Source organism: Anoplophora glabripennis, unplaced genomic scaffold, assembly GCF_000390285.2.
Source record: "Anoplophora glabripennis isolate ALB-LARVAE unplaced genomic scaffold, Agla_2.0 scaffold659, whole genome shotgun sequence".
Taxonomy (NCBI): domain Eukaryota; kingdom Metazoa; phylum Arthropoda; class Insecta; order Coleoptera; family Cerambycidae; genus Anoplophora; species Anoplophora glabripennis.
In genome coordinates this window covers 126,351-141,675 of record NW_019416748.1, presented here as the reverse complement: position 1 = coordinate 141,675, position 15,325 = coordinate 126,351, and positions in this window count along the sequence as shown.

The following is a 15,325-nucleotide window of genomic DNA, read 5'->3' as shown; positions in this document are numbered from 1 at the left end:
ATGAAAATTTGTCAATTATAAAATTGGATTTGAAAATTGTAATATATCCATATTTGTGAAACTTTAAAGTTATCTTTCATTTTAAATATACCTTTAAGTGAAATCAGACAAGAAAAAAATTATAGGAAACCTTGTAGTTGAGTCAGCTCTACACCGTAAAAATAAGTACAACTTATTAAATATTGAATTTTAATACAAAAATTTATTATATGGCGCCCAACTAATAATATTAAATAAATTGTTTCATTAATGCACCAAATCTGCTCTCCCGTATACTTATTAATGTTCCTTGCAGAGACACCCGTCAAAACCAATTTCGGCATATTCCGATACGCAAGACATCATGTTCTCATGCAGTTATGTTCAAATTAATTAATCCAATCGTCATTTGGAAACATGTTTATTAGCACATGAAAATAACTTAACAATTTTTGTAGATCATATCATCTATTGGTAATTCGTTTATTCGTCTAATATTTTTATTACTTTTAAACGAGATTTCAATAAATTTCAGCATTTTCGAACACAAAACTTAAACCGTCACAACCGCCATCAGCGCTATCGCATTGCGGCGCGCGGCAGCTTTGATATCATAGGTACAGCTGGTTGCTTTAAATTTGTTTAAACCTTCATATGAATTTTTTTTCCAATTTAAAACGTAATGCTTTACACCATCAATTGTTGAATAAAAGTTGCATATTTTTGTGCAAAGGGCACCCTTTTCAAGAAACACCCTGTATAGAATTACTGTCACAGTTCTGACCAATATTATTTTTATCTACAACTGCTTTATTAGCAATACGATCTTGTGTTTTATGCACATTTTGTGATAATGCACATTTCAGTATTTTGACATGTTGGCAGTGGCGAATCAGAAGTGGGATTTTTTAACAACCCTTGTGAATTCATATTTCAACGTCCATTTATCTGCTAAAACGACTGAAATCACTCCCCGCTAAACTACAATGAACTAGATATTAATAATTCATTTTCCATCGATCCAGAATATCTGCTTCACTCGCGCAAACCAAAGCTCCACCTCTGGAAATATCGAATGTTATCCGACTCGTACATGACGGGATTGAATCCGGATATAAGAAATACTGACAATCGGAAATTCCGGCCGAACGAATGAAGGAACGCGCTTTACTTTCGGAGACTGAAGATTAATTGAAAGATATATTAACACGTCGCGTTCTGCCTTATCGGAGATCGACGTAGCCGATTAGAGAACGGATTTCCAGTTATAACGGAGATTTTGTGAGTGAATCGAGAAAAAATCCTGCCTCCGAAGACTTGTGGGGGATTCGTAGAACGGCGAAGGATTTCTTTCTGAACTTAATTAACGAAGTTCTATCAAAACTTGACACAAACCTGTTGATGAAAGTTTAATGGTTACAATTTAAAAACTGGAGAAAAAATTGCATACCTTTTCTGTAAATCCCTGTTCAAATATGTTCGCGAACGTGCAGTTAAAAATTAGTTATATTTAATGAAAATTAGAAAATGTACTTTAGAGCAAAACTTCCTACATTACTACCGTAGTTAGAGCTATGTGACAAAGATGACTATATTTGTGTGAGAAAAATACTAATAAAATCTTAAAATGTCATGGATATTATACGAAAATGTGTACATGAGTGGAGGCTCTCCGTATGAAGCAACTGAGGCCGGCCTCACTTTAAAATTTGACTCTCACACCATCTATTTTAATACTTACTAAACTACTAAACTAACTTCCAATTACCTATAACGTTTATCAAAAATCAAAATAACAGTATAAAATAATTGTTTGAATATTGAATATCTCGCCGCTTGCCGTTTCCATTGGCGCGGCATTGAATACTGTTACTCCCCACTAGTTCCCACCCTAGTGAGGCCAGGGATATCTTTGCTTGTAAGCGCGTCACACTTACCTACAATATACTACAGTTCTCCCTCCACTAGAGGCGATTAAAATAACGTGATTTACGAGGGAACTGAGGCCAGTTCAAAACTGCTTATAGTTTCAGTTCGCGGTTAATGTACGCGTCGCATAGTACGCGGGTGGTGTGTGATGTCAGTGTGAGGGATAATACAAAGGTTTCATGGATAAGGACAAAGTAAGACTAATTTTAACGTAATTTAATACTATTATATTATCAAATACCTATATAGGTATAAATATAAAGTTTACGGAATCCATAGGCGTCCAGAAAAATTTTACCCTGTCTGGTCTAGATATACTATATTCCGAGCTATATTCCTATTTAGTTGACGATATTCTCAAATTTTTTGCAAATAATTTTCCCGAAGTGCAACTATAGGTCGTGATTCCATAATTACCATACCGGACTCACCGAATTGCTATTCGAGTATAAATTACAAGACAGATCATGGCCAAAGCATAGGAAGAAATTTCAGGAGAAGTGCAGACGGTCCTGTGCTTTAAGATTCTCAGGTTCCAATTGACATCGTAACAACTATAGCTAATAATGATTCTGCCTCACAATATTGTTTTATCTCTTGAAATACTATATTTATGACATAATGACGTAAATTACTGCTCTAAGCAAATTAAAATCACTAATCAAAGAATTTCTGAATTAGGAAACGAAGAAAAATTAAAAAATGTTTTTAATTATGCGGAAAATATTACTGGACTACCAACTAAACGGGGCAAAAGTACCGACGAATTAGAAATATTTTCGAAATATATTTCCCTTTAATTAAGTACCTACTCGTTTTGGGAATTTACATGATTTAAATTGTTTTGCTTTAAGAGAGTCCCGATTATGCAAAAAATGTCCCGAAAAATCGGTTGAATTATTATTACAAATGTATCCAAACGTTTTAGAAATAGACAGGCTGAAAAACGAACTTAATGTTTTGTACAAAGACGATCAATTTCATAATTTAGAAGTTTAAAAAACGATAGAAATATGTATTATACAAGAAATTTAAAATGGTACTTTCGGAAACATACAAATTGTTTTGTCCAGTTTTAACAATTCCTGCAACAAGTGTCTCGGTAGAAAGAAACTTTTTGTGTCTTAAGCGCATTAAAACTTAGGTTCCTACTTAAGAAATACGATGACGCAAGAGCGCTTAAACAACTTATCAATGACGATAGAAAAAGAACTATTGCAAAGTCTTAGTGCTGATCCTCAATTTTATTTATTTATTTATTGATGAACAATCTACAGATCACAGTGATACAATTACAGACTGATATTTATTATAAAATACTTAACCTAAGATGTACTTATCTGAGCATACAGAACAAGAAAAAAAGAGATAAGAAAGAGCAAAACAGAAAATCCTAAGGACATACCTACTTAAGGACAGACTTATAAGTTAGTTACGCTAAGCTAATTGACAAATAACAGCATCAGTACTCAAACAAGATTTTAAATTTTTCGCAAAAACTTTAAACGTATCACCGTATATATCACAGTTATTCTGCAGTAAGTTGTATTTAAGGCATATGTTGATTAATGGTGATCGTAATTGATAATTTGTTCTAACAATCTCACAATGAAACGCGCAATATTGCCTTGATTTTTGACAGGGCAATTTTTACCAGCAATTTTACCCAGCAATACTTCATCTTTTGTAATGTTGTTTACAAGTTTATATAAATATAGTATTTGTTGAAAGGAACGCCTATTATGTAAAGTTAATAAATTGTTATTAATTAAATTAATTAACTGAATATATTTGGCATAATATGGGTTCCATACCACTGAGTAGTATTCCAGCTTTGACCTAACATAGCAATTGAAGAGCGATATTAAAGTTTTCATCGACGTGTTTTGCGAGTTTCTTATGATAAACCCAAAATTTTTTACTTCCTGATTAACAATACCAATAACATGTTTATTGAAGGATAATTTCGAATTAAATAGTAGGTACACCTAGATCCCTTGCCTCCTCAACCGCCTGCAAATGAAAACCATCTATGCTGTACATAAAGTTAATAGGATCCTTCCGCTTACATTTGTTTATGTTAAAGAATAATTTATTTCTTACTGACATTATTTAAATCTTGCAACTGTATACAATCTGTTAAATTCTCTACCTCTATAAATATCAAACCATCAGCAAACAATAATGTAGAACTCTTATGCACAACACTAGCTAAATCATCCACAAACAGTAAGAGTTGCAACGGTCCCAAATTAGAACCTTGCGGGACTCCTGAGGTGGCAATGTATGAATCAGATCAAAAATTGTTAACAGAAACATACTGTTTTCTATTTACCATGTACCTATGTCATCAGAAATAATAATGTTTTCAGAGAAGGAGTACATTCTTAACTTCTGGAGCAATACTCGATCATCAACTGTATCAAATGCCTTTGCAAAATATAAACAACGTCTAGTTGATGTTTATTAATATAGGCATTAACTACATTATCTACAAAAACTATTAAGTTACTACAGGTCGATCTACCAGCTTGAAAGCTATACTATGAGAGTGAAATATTGTTTCTAACCTTATTATAAATGTAAGTTTAAAAGACGGAGGAATAAACCTGTTTTATAAAAACATTCACTATGTTTTTAAATATTTTGATAAAGTGGAGGCAAACGAAAAGCTGGCGGCGTTGTTTTTTATGTAAATAGATAATTTGGCTGGCTACCTTATGATAGATAGATTTATATATTTATCCTTTGAGACATAAAAAATGTATAAGAAACGTCAGATCAAGTTGTAAAAAACAGAAATTATATTTTAACAAATATTACACACAACACGTTATATATATAAAAAAACATAAAATATATAAAACATAATATAAAAAGAGTAAATAAACGTTACAAGTAATGCTTGATTAGGTATAAAAGTCTGCGGTACTATATAAGCACTTTTCAACAAGATACAATTTTAGATTGAATTTAAAAGCATTTGATGAAAATTTGTTTTTATATTTTTTTCATATTTTTTAATATTCATATACCAAGTAGGAACAATTTTGTTAATTATTAGGTAAATATATCACTTTGTTTTTTTTTGTTATTTGATTTTATTGTAAATACAACTTTTAATGTTCTGATATTATTATTAATAATATATTTTTTTAATTTACGGTTATAGTAGAGCTATAGGCGAAGATCCCCATAATAAAAAATTACGTGGTTTAGGTATTCCTACCGCCACTGGTGTACATTACTATAGCTTATATAGAAAATGTTTTAAATACTATTGTAAATGTTTACAAATGTTATAGATTGTATACTGAAGAAGAATTCCGCTTATAGATTTTTATTTGAACAACCGTTGACATTAATTAAAGCTGTAAAAGAAAAAAATATTTACTAAAATGACTTTTATTGCGTTCCAAGAACTTAGAGTAGGCAAACAACAGATAAAATAGTCGTACAGAAATTCTACGACAATAATAATGTAACTGTTATTTCCAAAACAAGCCCAAATGGAAGCTAACGCCGATCTGCGAAGTCATAATGCGGGTGTTATCTAAATATATAAGCTTTTAGGGCGTTTTTACAAGCCTTTCGCGTGATCCTTTCAATAACCCTGTGACTAGACGAAGATTACGAAAACTACCAGGCTAGAAGTAAATAAAGAGGCTGATTAAGAGACGCCTTGCAATAGTCATAATCGGTATTCAACCCACGCGAAGGCCGTTGGAGTGATTACTATTAAGCTGTTAGGTGCAATGCTTGCATTTTGGAGTACGGCCAATTTTGTTACATAAATTTGATCGGGTGGTAACCTCACTGCGTCCTGATATTGTAAGGATATAGATATAAGTTATGCAGTTGGGGATGAAATAAAATTTGACGCCGACAAATAGTAATAAAAGTATTATTAGTAAGCAAAGATCAGCCAATTCATTTAAATTAATTGTTAACTATTAATTTGATACATTTTCATTATAATAAAATACTTTTGCCAAACACAAGAACTTTTCTATACGTAGATTGTAATTAAAATACCAGACTAAGCTAATGGCGGATTCTGTGCCATAAATTAATATCAAAATTGTATCTGAAACACTTTGTTTCCTTTTCAAAATTAATGAAAGTATAGTTTATGTGTTTAAAAAAAAGTGGGGAGTTGCCTGGAGTGTTCGAAGGGACATTTTTTTGCATTTAGGTTTTTAAACGTACGTAAAAATTTGGATGATTCGCGGCAATCTTCGGCGGTCTCTCTATCGGCAGCTTAGAACTGTGTGCTCTGACTTGTTGTATCTGAAGTAGTTCTTGACTCTTTAATGGCTTACAGTGATAATGTAAGGCTCTCCAACATCGCCTACGCTGTTTAATCGTGTTATAGCAAATTCTAAGTTCACAAACGCCTTCGGCGTATGAATTCGAAAAATGCGTGAATTTCGCAACTTCTTAAGCTTACCTAAAAACTGCGACCCTACAACTTTACAACGTGGAATTTTTCATTGTAATATTGAATCGTAGACGATGATTTGACTTTGCGTAGTTGTGAATTCTTTTTGTAAAGCTTAATCTAGCGCGTAGTTGCTTGAATCGAGTGTTGATAATGATCGGAGCGCGGCCAGTTAGTTTACAAACAACCAGCTCACACGTTACAAGCAATAAAAATTCTGCGTTTTATTTGAACAAAACCCAAAATCAACTATTATACAGTAGACATCCAGAGGGGTTTCGCCGACGAAGAAAGAAGCAGAGGCCGTTCCATTGCAACAATAACGATCAAAAAATTGTTTTCTGAAAAAATAAAGTAACACAAAATAAAATAAAAACAAACAAAATAAAATAAAATAAAAAATAACCAAAACAAAATAAAACAAATAAAATAAAGCAAAACAAAACAAAATTAAAACAAAACAAGATAAATAAAAATAAAATAAAATAGGTAAATCAAACCGAAACCCTGAAGCGAGTCCAAGTAAAACAGTCCAACTATAAAAAAAATGTTTAATAATCCGAAACAATCCGCACACGACAATAGAAGTCAATCTACTATAGTGATGAGGGCATGAAAATGATAAGTAAAAAAAAACACAATGCACACATGCGACTAGCTGGAAAGCGACAGGTTTCGTCTTGTTCTCAAAATACGGTGTAGTTCCACAAACAATTTTCATCTGTTTATGTCAAAATCAAAGTCTTCCTTACATTTTTAACTACTACCTAATATATTTTTGAGTAACAAATAGATGATAATGGTGTCACAAATGGGAAGTCATTAGTCCAATAGCATGGTCAAAATAAGTTTTAATTTTTTTTTGATAGTGTTGAACCCATTTTATATTTATCCACTTTTTGGTAGTAATACTAGACATAGACTACATTATATATTTTTTCTGTGATTGTACCTCTGCGTGAACTATGAATAAAATCTTAAAAAAAATATTTTCATTTTTTTTTAATAGTAAATAAGACAGAAAAATTCTATAAAAAACATATAATGTAGACTAATGTTTTATCTAACGAACAGCTTTTGTTTCATTAGGGCAGCTGCAAAAATTTGCTAGACCCTTTTGCTTTTTGGTAAATACCTAAATTATTTTTAATACGTATGATTATTCGGACGACTTTAATTACATATTTTTCAAATACATAATTTAATTAAAAGTTAAGTTTCTGTTTTAAGTGATTCATAATTACTAAAATTCGAGCTAAAATTTAAGCACAACACTATCTTCATACTAGAAAATCGATATAATTTATTTTATTTATTTAAAAATTGGAAAACAATCTTGAGATTTTTACTAAATGTTTCACAATAATAATTGTTTACATTTTTTCCGTAGGACAAGTCTGCCATGGGCACACGTGGTGTGCCAGCAGGTTAAGCGCTGTTGTCACGTGATGAAACTCCCCTACATTAATACTCGCTGTATTTTGAAAACTGTTAATCTTACGCTCCTGTAATATACAACTGCTTGGTTCATTTATGATTACTCTTATCTTATGCTGAAGTTATGGCAGTCAAACTTACACTCTGTATAATATAATAACGATTTTTTTTTATGTTAAATTAAAATATAACTTTTTCTAATTAAGAGAAAAGTTTATTAAATCATATCGTCTTATTTTATTCGAAATACGCTCAACCTTCGATTTTCCGAAGTATGTTCAGCCACCTACAGTAGATATAAAACTGCATATTTGACCGACGAAGCTTCGACCAAAGAGTATTTGATTTAATTCCCCCCACAATTAAGATAATTTTGATTGGAATACGCGGGGGAGTAGTATATTTATGTTTCGGTCTCGGGTCGCCTGCTCCTTTGACACGCCATCTGTTTGCAAAACTCTAGCCGGCGGTGCCTTTAACCCGTAGAAATCGCGTACGCACCAGTCGCGTGTCCACGCAAGCGTTATTTCATTTCGCGATATTAAACCCCGGGTTTTTATTAGTTTGTAAAACGCGGGTGTTTGCCGAGTTCCCCGCGGAAACGATGACTGCTTTTGATAAATAGTATCGCTTTGGCGTGGAGCGAAAGATCCTCGAAACAAGAGCATTTATTAACTTTTTCTTGATTTTTTTTTATTTCTACGGATATCTATAGATTAAAAATTAAATGCATTTCATTTCAATTTCAATGTTAACATTGGGAAATGCTACAAATCCTCCAAAAAAAAAATGAGATTTTGTCTAATAATATTTTCGAAATCTCACATTTTTACCACTATTTTGTACCTATCAACATAACGCTGACGATCTGCCTATACATGAAAGAAATATACTATACTGGGCGATTCGAACATTGAAGCGAAACAGCTGATTTCCCCCAGTCGTCTTAAATTTTGCAATAGGTTTCAAAATCAAAGTGCAGCGGATTCCAACTATATTAACAGAGTGCTACGGACGAATGAGTTAGTGTTTTTTAGCCGTACTGTAATTTTATATAGGTAGGTACCATACTACTCTTTGAAAAGCAGTAAGTCACACAATAAAGTATACGTACTACAAACTGAATAATAATTAATTGATATAATACTAAAAACTCACATTCAATTATAAAACATAGCGAATACGTTAACAATATTAAAAATACTGAATAACCTAACATTCGAAAACAATTATTATCCTTACACATTTGTTTTTATTAACAAATGAATAATACTTGTTACTATTCAAAATGTAAAAAAATATCTTATTCATTCATGTGTCTAAGTCTGTTTTTGTCGATCACTATTAAAAACAAAGTAAAAACTAGGTTACTGACCGAATAACATGGTAGGTCAAGATTCACTCTCGATAAACCTTTGTAGGTTAGCGGTCAGGTGCGGTCCTAAAGGAGTTGAAATAATGACAGGAAAATATTTTTTCACTATCTTCCCTTAAAATTAATGACATTATGACTGAATCACCCTGTATCCATTAGCACTAATTTCCTTATGCTTCAGTGGCTGGTAACAAGGATTTAAATTTTAAAATAATTATATAATTTTAAAAACTAAGAAGTTGTCGAAAGAAATTATTATTAATCAAAAGTTGTTGCATTGTCGTCCTTTCATGAATTCACTCGTCATTTGTGGCGATTTCTCGGAAATCACTCGAGTTTCGAAGTCGATGAGGTCTTTACTGAAGTACATGATGAAAGAGCGCCGGGACGCAAGTCGGCCGTCGTGCAACACGAACGACCTGGGGGCATGGCGAAGCTGCGCCTGTAAAGGAAAACTGCTTTTACCGACCTTTCAAATCTTCTGACGACACTGGACAGCTGGGAAGACAACGGAAAATTTACTTAGCTCAAACTGCACTAGCCAATCAAAGACTAGCTGAGTTTGACTTCGCCTATCGGCAATCTCGAACGGCGTCAACGTATTTCTGGGACACCCTGTATAGAACTTCCTTTTGCGTACATCATATTATTGTTTTTTAATCAAGAACAACTTATTTTTTCTAAGACAGAAGGATAAAATGTACCATGAGTGCAATATATTAAAAAGAATTTAGAACAGCAGAATCTTTTTATTATCGAATCATTTCGATCACTGTTTATGTTTTTTATATTCACTTGTTATCCTTCTTTTTTACCTGACAGTTGATCCCAATAAGTATGTAGGCAACTGCAATCTTAATTTACATATTTTGCTAAATTTTTGACATCGTTTTATTACACAAAATGAAAAAGTTGGCAAATCTGAAGACACCACTAGGCTCTCTGTATTTCATAACAACAATGAGTTTTCGCAGAGTGAATACTTTCATCAAGATTTAAAAAAAAAATGGAGTAAAATACCAAGATTGATGGGATATCAATATAATGGCGTACTTCTGTTGGCTACTGAAAAGAAACACTGAGACAGTAGTTCAAAAAGATTCAGAAATCCACAGCGCAGGTCGTACAATGGCAAAAGAGTTCGTTACAAACATAAGAAATAGTTTGGGCTTTGAATTTTTCCGTTCAAAATAGGCCCATTCAGTGATATATAATTATAAACTTTTTCTTTCATTTTCTGATAGTATTTAACCACCTAATTATATCTTAAAAAAATTAGGTCAATAGGATTAATAATAAGTGATATATTTAATTCTGAATTTGTAAGACCCTTAAAAAGGTCAACACTGCGAGAGAACAGCTAATGACGTCACGATACCGGCCACTCGGCGATCAAGTCGCGAGCAGACGGAGAGATGTGTAGATATTTGCTATACTTTTACCTATATTATATACCTATATTTTTAAGTGTATAAATAGAGAGTGTATAAGAGATATACATCAAGTCTTGTNGAGCGCGGAAAAACGTTGAGCAACCATTGCCTGACGTCATAATAGAGCACTCCGCTCACGCTCGCTCTCTTCCCATTCTGTGTTAATACATACGATATGTGGATCGATTCGCAGTTTCGTTAATTATTGTTTTTATGTCTAAATGGGTCGAAACCGAGGATTGTACAAATATTGTATAGTTCCAGGCTGCAAAAGTACCTCAGGATCGACTCCGAATAAAATATTTATTTCATTACCGAAAAATGAAAAGTTTGTGTGATGTTATCCACGGTTTCCCCAGCCACGGTATGCAACTCAAAACCACCTTCGTTTTTCTTTGGATGCACGTCTAGGGGGTTGTAAAATATTATTATTTAAATAAATTGCTTATAGGTGCCTCCCGTAACGTATTTCGAAATTTTTGTGGACGGGAACGTTTAGATGGGGTAGAATTTTTTTTTTCGACATAAATTTGAAAATTCTGCTCTAAATGTTTAAATAATAATATTTTACATTAGACGTGCAACCAAAGAAAAACGAAGGTGGTATTGAGTTGCATACCGTGGCTGGGGAAACCGTGGATAACATCACACAAACTTTTAATTTTTCGGTAATGAAATAAATATTTTATTCGGAGTCAATCCTGAGGTACTTTTGCAGCCTGGAACTATTCAATATTTGTACAATCTTCGGTTTCGACCCATTTAGACATAAAAACAATGATTAACGAAACTACCAAGTGAACCACACACCGTATGTATTAACACAGAATGGAATGAGAGCGAGCCGAGTGCACTGCCAGTCGCCCGTACCGGTATTATGACGTCAGCAATGGTTGCTCAACGTTTTTCTGCGCTCTGTTTTCATTAATTTATTTCACACATTTCTCGTTGAAACAAAAAATTGATTTTTGGCATACTAACTAATTAAAGGGTAAACTTTTGAAATATGCAATAAAAAAATTTTACTGAATGGGCCTATTATAGAATTTTAATGATCAAACTTGGGATAAGGCTTGGACTAGGCCAAATAAATTTCTTTCACTCGGTGCAAATTTCGATATGTGTTTTTTAGAGATTTTTCGTTTCTTTCCAGCGATTTTTCTCAAGTAATTTGACGGAAGGCCAGGAAGAGTAACTAGTGTTCAGCACATTAAAACTTACACAATCAAGACTTTATGTAGTCCAAATATTTGTTTTAAAAGTATAGTTGTGTATCAGGTATTCAGCTTTACCACGATTTTTCGCGATATTCAGCTATTTTTAACGATTTACACAAATTCTGTGGCTGCTGGAGTAAAACTAACGACGGATTTGGAATCAACGTTGACTGTTCTTGTTGTACCAAAATTTTTCCTGCTAAGACTGTTTATATCTGATTCTTTTGTTTTAATTCATAAATTAATTCATCGTTTCCCACAAAACTCTAACGGGGCTATTACAAAGACCTCCAGATCCCAGCCGATATATGAATCCGCTCGACCCGTCGTAAATTTAAAGTAGCTTTCAGGAAAGTTGTTGGCCCGCCCGGTGGCAAAATGTCCGCTTTCATGTGTAAATATAAATAGGCATTTCCGTGCGACCGGCGCGCCCTCTCCACGATGCGAAAGGATAACGCTCCCGCATAAAGGAATTTTCGCAGGACGATGTATCAAAGTATGAGATTATTGAAAGCAAACAGGGTGGACAAGGGAAGCGGCCCGTTTTTATTTTAATCTCGGAATTGATGCGATCTCGGGGGCTCGTGGATCTGCCTCAAAAGCGCGTGATATATATCGGATCTTTTATGGCCGAGGTAAATCCCTATCACACCCGGAGGATTATAAAGAACGGGCCTCTCGGTAGGGGCTTATCGGTTTTTGTATGTATGGAATCTCGGCCGCTCCCACACTGAAAGGAAACGAGAATAAAATAAAGTGTCTTTAACGGAGACTATAATACGGTCCAATTTAGATATTTTACATTTACTGCTCTCTGTAGGTGCCTGCCTACCTTTAAAGCTGTTGCACAGAGGCCTATCCATGAGTTGAATAAATATTTTTATTGGAAGCAACTGAATATTTAACATGAAATACGTTATTGATTGAAGAATCACATAATTCCAAACACAAATACGAGTTTTTTCTCAGAAACTGTAGAATATAAGCAGACGAAATTTCGAATAATTATAGTAATTATAAAATCATATTTTACTGGCATATTTTCCATTTCCCTGGTTTGCTATAAAGTGGTGAGGTAAATCACCCCTTCCATGTTTTTTTTATAAACTTTTTGTAATATTTCAGAAATCTTAAGCAAAATAACATTTTAAGATGCCTTTGTTTACCCAGAAACTTTCTTGTCTCTTAAAAAAATTTTGTATTATTCTTAGTTTTTGAGAGAAAAAAATATTTTGTTAGAACAGCACTTTAATTTCTTGAATAGACTGAATACATTCTTCAAAATTGAGGCTATTTTGAATAACTTATAACTTACGTGATTTATTACTGGTCTTCTTTGACTACGATTTAAAGTTAATTGAAGCACTGTTCATTGAGGATGACTCACCCCTAAAATTGTACCGAACTTTTTTCCATTTATCGAATTGAAAAATAATAATATTAACTTTTTTACTCTTGTTAAATTTTAAAAAACTTTATGGTTTTCAAGAAAAACCGTATTAACTGAAACAAGATTTTAACGGTGTTTATTAGAAAATAATCGAAAAGTCAGTAGTAGGCAATGAATTTATCTTTCAAACTTGTCAGTGAGTAATAAAATTATTTTATTTCAACAATTGCCTCTGATTGTTGAAAAAATATCAATTATTATTTTTATTATTTATTTGTGTTTTTTTGTGCATACTCATGCAATTATAGAGGAATATTTTTTTAGGAAATATGTTCCTACCTATAGAAATAAATATAAAATTTATTTAACAATGATAATTAAAGTAAATATAAACCAGTTAAATATGCTTTTCCATAAATAAATATTTAATTGTACACTTTAAATATTTTAATTCATAGCTGTTTAAATTATTTTTCGTAACTAAATATTTTTATTTGAAAAAATGCCTTATTAACTCCAAAGAAATTTAATTGTCTTTACAACCCTAAAGAGAAGAGTATTTCGTAAGATACATTTTAGATTTCTAATGCCCTATAAAAAGAAATCCAAAATATTAAGGTTAGGTGATCTGGCTGCTCACTTTTAGGTTGCTTTTTCTTATTTCTCTGGACAAAAAAATTTTTTTTAAAAATACTCTATCATAATTTTATATTAAGTATCTAATATTTTAAACATAGATTTTAAACTCCATTTATTTATCCATGAAAAATATACTTATACACTACAGTCTTCTTCAACTTTCGATACATCATAATATTTCATAAGTAAATGTACTATATAAAGGGTAGCTTTAGTTAGCAAATTTTGCGTAGGTTTTTGACGATTTCAAATTTATTTTGAAATTAATTCTTTTTTATTGCCTTTCATCATTATAAGTGTTCATTTCACCATGGGCGTAGCTATAGCTTTCTTCACTATACTTTTTTAAGAGGAACTGATTGGTACTATTCACGATTTTATTCGCCTTTTGTTTTTCAATTATACACTAATTTATTCATTCTAGTGGTAGCCTACTTAAAATTTAATTAAACATTTCAGAAATAGGTAATTTACTGAAAATTTTTGTTTGGGATATATAAACGAACAAAATGCGGGGTGTTAATTAAGTTCGTCTACAAATTTTAAGGGGCGATCCTATTTGAATGATTTTAAGACAAAAAGGTTGTATTAAACATGAATCCACAAATCGACTGTTTTCGAAATGGAGACGTTTGATACAGAATGACGAAACTTAGGCTAATGATTTATCTGATTAAAGTTGAAAGTCATTTGAATAAAAATACGTATACAGCGGCGGAGATACCGGGAATCGCTTTCATTGAATACCCCAGAAATTCATCATTTTGTGTTGTTTGCAAGATAAAATATATCGTTAGTTTTATTTGAAAAACAAACCATTTTCAATATACATATTAATTTTTTAACTTTCATTAACGTAACCAAACAATTCACTAAATATAAAATAGCTCTAGAACTACTAGTTTCCGTAAAAAAATCTGATATAAACTAATTATCACAAGTCCAAAAAACTAAGTGGCGTAGAAATGTTGAATTGTATTTTATATGTAGAAGAAAAAAGAATTGCTCCAATTATTTACTAGGACTTTTCATGATTACGTTGTATTTACAATCGTATCTTTAGGAAAACAAGCCATATGAATATTTTTTCAATAGTTGTAGAATTATGTTAGGTTTAATGAAGTAGTTGATAACGTTAAAAATAGATCGGTTTTTTTTAATAAAATGAAAAATATACAGGGTGCTTCAGAACTGATCCAAAAAAAATTTGAATGTACAACACTTACAAATATACAAATACAATGTTGTACAAAAAATCAAAAAGGGCAGTTCGAAAATGATTTAAAAATATATCTTTGCACGGCACTGGAAACTGGTCCACTGCAAAACCTGACCGTGCGCAAGGCAAAGCACGCAGTCTGCAACCGGCAAAATGTCAAATTTTAATAAAAATTAAAGAATTTCTTTCCCAAGGAAAGAAATAAATCGAAATTTTTAACGCCTATTTTATATCAGCAAATTCAACTGCTTTTGCCGCTTTTGTTA